Below are 7,644 nucleotides of genomic sequence, written 5' to 3'. Positions count from 1 at the left end.
AAGCCAGTGTTTATAATCCATGATAACATTCTCACAAGCAGACCCATGCACGGAATTGGGCAGAAATGTGGAAATGGGTGGTTTCTTTCTGATAAAAGAAACAATGGACCAGGTTGCTCGTCTCTCACTCTAGCAGGGGAGGTCATATTCCCTTCCAAGCAAGGGAAACGGCAGTGCTACATAGTTTTGTAACTTTTTGAATGAGAAACTTTTAGGTAAAGATAAACTGTCAGATAATATTTTTCAGATGCATTTACATTTCAAAAGATTGTGAAAAAAGTTATAAGTCATGGTTTTGGGTTTTGCTTTTTTTTTAATTTGGAAGACTTGAGAAATTCTGTTTCATGAAACAACAATATAAAACCACATACTTAGTTTTATACTAAATCTTTTTTTAAAGTGTTGGCATTTAATACGAAGCAGATTCACACATTTTCTAACTTTCCACAAGTTCCAAACAGTGAAGGAAGAAACCTCAGTCTTGAAGTTTTGGTTTTTAAAAATCATGACACTGTTTTACCATGAAATTGAGTAGGTAACTTTTGGTAACACCTTTTGTTTATTTGTATGTTTGTATAATGGACACTTTGAAACACAGGAATGTTTTGGTTTGTACAAACTTTGAAAAATGTGTGTTAATAAAAATTCAAATTGACTCAAGTGCTATTGTTGGGTGATTGATTGATTGATTGATTGCCAGTTTACCAATAGGCATATCCCATTATGCCCTTCAGCCCTGAAAACAGTCTGTCTTGCTTGTTGACTTAAACAATTAAAAGCCTAACTGTGGTAATAGGGACCTTCATATCCATCAGAGAATAAACCCATTCTCTTTTTCCTTCTGTGATTTTAGTTTCTGGTTTAAGTGCTTGCTTTGTTACAAACACTATGCGAGGCAATGAGAATACAGATTTGTTACAAACACTATGCGAGGCAATGAGAATACAGAAGCAAAGAAAACGGACAATTACCGTCCTCATGGGGCTTGTGTTTGGTGAAATATCGGACACTATCACTGTTCCTTGATTTTATATTCACCGTTATTAGTCAAAATCCAATACAGGATGAATTAAAAAAAAATTTTTTAACGTTTATTCATTTCTGAGAGACAGAGACAGAGAGTGAGCAGAGGAGGGGCAGAGAGAGAGGGAGACACAGAATCTGAAGCAGGCTCCAGGCTCTGAGCTGTCAGCACAGAGCCCGATGTGGGGCTCGAATACACAAATCATGAGATCATGAACTGAGCTGAAGTCAGATGCTTAACTGACTGAGCCACCCAGGCATCCCCAAGATGAGTCTTTATAAGGTAGGAGTGAGAGGATTTTGAGATACCATCTCAAGAAAGAGAGGATCGTATTAGTTTGAATCTTTGGTGCTGTTAATTTTTTAATTTAATAACAGGTGCCTCCTAGCCATGGTCACTGTCACATCTTGGACATTCTGTAGGCTCAGCGACTATTTTGTCATTTTACAAGCTATGCAGCCTGTGATATTCTATTCCAGCAGCCCAAAAAGATGAAGGCGGTAGGCTATGTTTATGACCATCTTCATTATATAAATTCATTTATCCATTTTCTTAGCCTTAAAAACCACTGTAGGGGAAGTATATAGTATAAACAGAAACATCATTTAGTTCTTCAGGAAGGTCTTCAGCCACTCAAAATAACCCTCAAAGTTTAGGACTTGGGTTCCATTCTTTGCAATTCAAGATCATATGTTACCTGCAGTATAGCTGTCTTCAATTAACAGCCACCTCAAGGGTCTTGAAGGAGGGGCCATTTTCGGAAAGGCTACAACTGTCAAGAGTTGCAAGATATCTTGGTTATAGTTTCTATATAACAAACTACCCCCAAAATATGGTGGCTTAAAGCAATCATTTAAATATGCCCACAGACCCTGTTGGTCAAGAAATTGGACAGGGCACTGTGCGGATGAGTGGTCTTTATTCTACAATGTCTGGGTCCTCAGTTGGGAAGATTCAAAAGCTGAGGGATACTTTCTGGGGCTGGAATCATCTCTAAAGGCTGTTTACTTGTATATTTAGTGCCTGGGCTGAGAGTCCAGTAATGCTGACTGGAGCACTTACACGGGGCCCTGCATATATAGCTTGGCCTTTCCCAGCATGGTGGGTCAAGGTAATCAGACTTCTTCCATGGTGGCTCCAGACTTTCAAACACAAGTGACGGGATCCGGTAAACAAAGCTGCAGATGCACACATTTTCTGACCTGCCCTCAGAAGTCGCATTACCTTACTTCTTCAGTACTCTATTGGTCAAACAGTCAGAAGTCCTTCGAGACTTGAGGGCAGGGGACATAAATCCCTTCTCTTAATGAGAAGATGACAAAGTAGAAGAGCATGTTGAATGGAAGCTATTGGGGTGGCTATCTTAAAAAATATAATCAGGGGCGCCTGGGTGGCTCAGTCGGTTAAGTGTCCGACTTCGGTTCAGGTCATGATCTCACGGCTCGTGGGTTCAAGCTCTGCATCGGGCTTTGTGCTGATAGCTAGCCCAGAGCCCGGAGCCTATCTTCAGATTCTGTCTCTCCCCCCTCTCTGACCCTCCCGTGCTCATGCTGTCTCCCTCTCAGAAGTAAATAAAACATTAAAAAAATTTTTTGAATGTAATCAGCCAAAAAAGGGAATAGATTTTGAAGCCAAACTAAATCCAAGAGAGCGAGGCCGAAGCTGCAATGTCGTTCATGATCTAGCTTCAGATGTCACTTTCCATCACTTCTGCAATAACTTACTGGTTAAAGAGGTCATATTATTGACACTGTTCAATGTGGGATGGTGTCACCCACGTGGGTACATACCAGGAGGTAAGAATCATTGGGGTCCATCTTGTAGGCTGGCTGCCATATTGCCCTTTGGCCTATATGATTGAATAAAACCTCTAGATTTTGAAGCCAGAAATGAAAGTTGTCAGTTTGGGGAAAGCCATTCATATTCCTTAGCTGTTACTGGAATCAACAACTACTTTGCCTGCCACCATTTGCCAGGCTGTCGCTGCAACAGATTATCAATTCTACTTGGAAAGTGACATCGTGTCAGGTTATGGTTAGCTCTGAAGTCAGACTGCCTGGCTTTGAGTTCTGTCTCTACTTAGGGTTGTGAGGATTAAATAATATAAGTAGAAGTCATTAGGATAGTACTTGGCACATAGTATGCACTAGATTTTGTAAGCACTTATTATGAGTGCCTTCTACAGAATATTCTGTCTCCCGAGACGGTAAGTAATAGAGTCACACATTAGAATAAACATGGATGTTCTCTTGTTTTTTGCTTCCATTGTTACCTTATCCCAAGATCGCTATTAGGCCCTCAGAACATTCATGCAACCCACAACTTGTATATCAGTTTTTCAACTCCACACTATCTACCTAATGCATGCCACTTCATCGCTCTAGTTCTTAGAGTGCCTTTTTTTTTTTAAGTTTAATAACTACAATTTGCATACAGTAAAATTTACTGTATGCCATCTTAGTATATAGATCAAGGAGTTCTGATGGATGTATACAGTTGTGTAATCACCACAATCAAGATATAAAACATTTCTATTAACCTCAAAACTTCCCTTATGCCCCTTGGCAGTTAATCCCCTGCCCCCAACTCCATCCCCTGGCAACCATTCATTTGATTTCTATCCCCTAGAGCTTTGCCTTTGCCAGAATGTCTCATAAATGGAGTCACACAATATGAAGCCTTTTGTGCCTGACTTCCTTCATTTAGCATATGCTTTTGAGATTCGTCCATGTTGTTGCGTGTCTAACTTAATTCATTCCATGTTTCAGTAGTCCGTTCCTTTTTATAGCTGAATTGCTTTCCATTGCATGAGTGTGCCACAGTTTGTTTATCTGTTCAGTAGCTGATGGAAACTTGAGTTATTTCCAGCTTTGGGTTATTATGAATAAAGCTCTTTTACATATTTATGTACAGGTCTTTATATTTCATTTCTCTTGGTTAAACACCTAGGAGTGGCATTGCTGGATTGTATGGTAAATTTGTTTCATTATCTAAAAAACTACCAAACAGTTTCTCCAAAAGGCTATAAGAATTTGCATTCCCACTAGCGATGTATGATGAGTCCTAATCTGAATGCAGCCTTCATTGCAACCTAAGTGAATACTGTATCTTCACTGACACTTCCCTGCCATTTTCCAGAAAGTTTGCCGTATTGGTGATAATGACACTCTATTTTTAAAATATGAAACTTATTTACTGAAGCATAGTGTACTTCAGAAGAGGACTCATCACACATATATGACTTGATGAATTTTCACAAAGCAAACACACCTATATAATCACCACCCAGATCAAGACAGACTGCTACCAGCATCTTAGAAGTTCACCTCATGTGCCTCTTCTTAGTACTCCCTCTCTTTCTCAAAACTAACTACATACCATCCTGACTTTTAATAATATAATTTTGATGGTTTTGAATCTAAGAAAAATGGATTAATAGAGAATGTACTCATTTTTGTCTGGCTTCTTTTACTATGCATTATGTTTGTTATTTTTGATTTTTTTAAAGTAGGTTCCACACCCAACGTGAGGAATGAACTCACGACCCTGAGACCAAGAGTTGCATGCTTCACTGACTGAGCCAGCCAGGTGCCCCACTATGTATTATGTTTGGATGAGTTCACCCACATTGCTCACATAGCAGTAGGACATTTATTTTTGTGTTCTCTAATACTACCACAATTTAACCATCCTATGTTGATGGACATTCAGATGATTCCCAGGTTGGAAGTAGTAAAAATAAATACTGCTCTCGTCTTCTTCCTAATAGCCTCAAACTGGAAGCAGTCCAGGGGCACCTGGGTAGCTCAGTCAGTTAAGCGCCGGACTACTGCTCAGGTCATAACCTCACGGTTCGTGGGTTCAAGCTCTGCGTCGGGCTCTGTGCTGACAGCTAGCTCAGAGCCTGGAGCCTGCTTCAGATTCTGTGTCTCCCTTTCTCTCTGACCCTTCCCTGCTCATGCTGTCTGTCTGTCTGTCTCTCTCTCAGAAATAAATAAAACATTAAAAAAACCCTGGAAACTGTCCAAGTATCCATGAATAAGAGAAGGGATAATCAAATTGTAGTATATTCGTATGATAAAATAGTACCCAGTAATAAAAAAGACCAAACCACTGACGTATGAAATATCATGGATATGTCTCAAAAATCTATGTTAATTGAAATAAGCCTAACCCTAAACAATACATAAAATATAATTCCATCTCTACAAAGTCCAAGAATAGGGAAAAGAAATCTGTAGTGATAAAAATTAGAACGTGATTTCTGGGGATGAGGGAAATTGATTAGAAAGGAGTACAACTTGACAGAGCAACATGTACAAACCTGCAGTTTTTTGATGCTTCTGTTTTTGTACAACTCTGATCCATTTACTACATCCCCCCCCAATAAAATATGGAATAGAAAGGAGCACAGATCAAGGAAACTTCCCTGTGTGATGATGAAATATTCTATATCTTGATATGGGTGCTAGTTCCATGGATGTATACAAACGTCAAAATTCATTGATTTGAACACTTAATATCTGTACAGGACATTGTATTGTATGTCAGTTATAACTCAATAAAAATCAATTCAGAAAAATGCTTCGTCCCAAAAAATGCTGTTATGAATATTCCCATGCTTGGTTTTTGGAACACATAGGTATTCATATCTGTTGAGTGTTTAGTTAGGGGTAGATTTGTTGCATCATAGAATATGTATGAATCACAGCTCTGAACTTAATAGCTGTATTGCATTGGGCAAGTACCCAGAACCTCTAGAGAACACCAGATTCCTTATCTGTTACCAAGGAGCTAATCTCGCATTAATGGGTGCAAACCATGAAAATTGTTTTTGTCCATTAACAAAAGGACATAATGCTGAGAAAAATCACAGATTTTCAGGACATTTGCTATTTGAAATATCAGTAAGAATGGTCTATTCCACTCCTGCCTGGGGGAGTTGAGTTACTTTGACACAGAGGAGCAGCCTCAATTTCCAGCCCAGGTGCAGAGCTTCAGATAAGGGGTTTCCAGATACAACATTCCACATTTATCTTCACGTTGTAGTTTCCAAGGAAACAAGATCCTGAGTCCCCTTGTTAGCTCAGGCCTGATGATAATCCCCTTACATGTAGCCTGCTGTGCTTTGAGGCTACCAAACACTGCTTCTTTTAAATTTTACCTACACTCCGTCTTTTCCCCAAATCCTAGAATAACTCTATCTCCTCCTGTGCTTGGTGAGATGCCCCATGATACCTCTGGTGTGCAGTCTCCCTTGCAGCAAAGTTAATAAGCCTAAGTTTGTCAGACCACAGGTGGTCTTTATCAGATAGGCTTTGTCTTGAGGCTTACCGATAAGACTTGTAAAAGGTGTTCACATTGCCTAGATAGGTATTTAAGAAATGGTAGTTATTTTTTATTATTCACGTATAAGTATAAGTGTTCATTTGACATCTAGTATTCACAAAACACAAATGTATTGCTATGGCGGGTAGCACATGATAGCACAAAACACAGATGGAAAACCACTTCTTATTGAGATGGAGAAAATATGGGCGCCTGGGTGGCTCAATCAGTTGAGCATCCAACTTCAGCTCAGGTCGTGATCTCACAGTTTTTGAGTTGGAGGCCCGCAGGGGACTGGCTGCTATCAGCACAGAGCCTGCTTCTGATCCTCTGCTACACCTCCTCTGCTCCTCCCCCGCTAGCACTCTCTTTCTCTCTCAAAAATAAGTAAAACATTAAAAAAAAAGAAACAACAATAACAAAATCCTATGTCTTCAGTTCCTAGGATAAAAATACCCTTACTGAAGTTCACCTTAAATAGAGTCAAATGTAAATGAAAAATACTCAAGACTATTGTATAGGTAAAAGAGTACAGTTTACATGATTTGCTATAAGATTTCACATATGGATTCTAAAAAATGGTAGCATTTTAATAACCAGAATGAGAGCCCCCAAATGTCATCTGTCCATTTTTGTATAGAAAGAAATGTTCTTATAAATGCTGCACAGAAACAGCTTTGGTTACAAAATCTCTAATGCAGGCTTATTCCCTCATTTGGGGTCTCCTCCCAAACAGGCAAACAGCTTCCTCCCTTTGCCATTTCCCAGACATTGCAAAATAGGTTGGGGTAGGGATGGGTGGAGGACACAGGAAATAAACACTGTCAGTTCCCCCTTCACTTCTCCCTATTTTGATCTCTTCCCAAACCAAAATCCTACCCACATCTGTCCATTTATGATAAGCTCACAAAATGCAGTCTTCTATGGGAACATTGAGGTCACACATTGCAAGTTACTTAGGGAATGATTTTGAAAATTTGAGTCTAGTTCTCCAAAAAATCCTGGTTTGGAATATACAGTAAATGAAGAGGCTATTTGGGAAGGATTTAGATAGAGAATGAGTTTAGGAATATGAGAATGCATTTCAGGGAAGTAGGGAGATGAGGATGGAGTTACCTCAGTGCTCAGGTTTTGCAGTCAAACCTCAGAAAAGCAAATTGACTGCTGTGGTCTTAATTTTCCAAGTTTTGCAAAAGAAAATAATCTACTTTATCGAATTACTTTACTTCAACATTGAAAAAAACCTCTTCTGAAGGTAAAAATATAGTTAGAACATTGTCTTTTGCTATGAT

This window comes from Hyaena hyaena, unplaced genomic scaffold (genome assembly GCF_003009895.1).
Source record: "Hyaena hyaena isolate Hyena2069 unplaced genomic scaffold, ASM300989v1 scaffold_3, whole genome shotgun sequence".
In the NCBI taxonomy this organism is placed as follows: Eukaryota; Metazoa; Chordata; class Mammalia; order Carnivora; family Hyaenidae; genus Hyaena; species Hyaena hyaena.
This window is presented reverse-complemented; position numbering follows the sequence as displayed.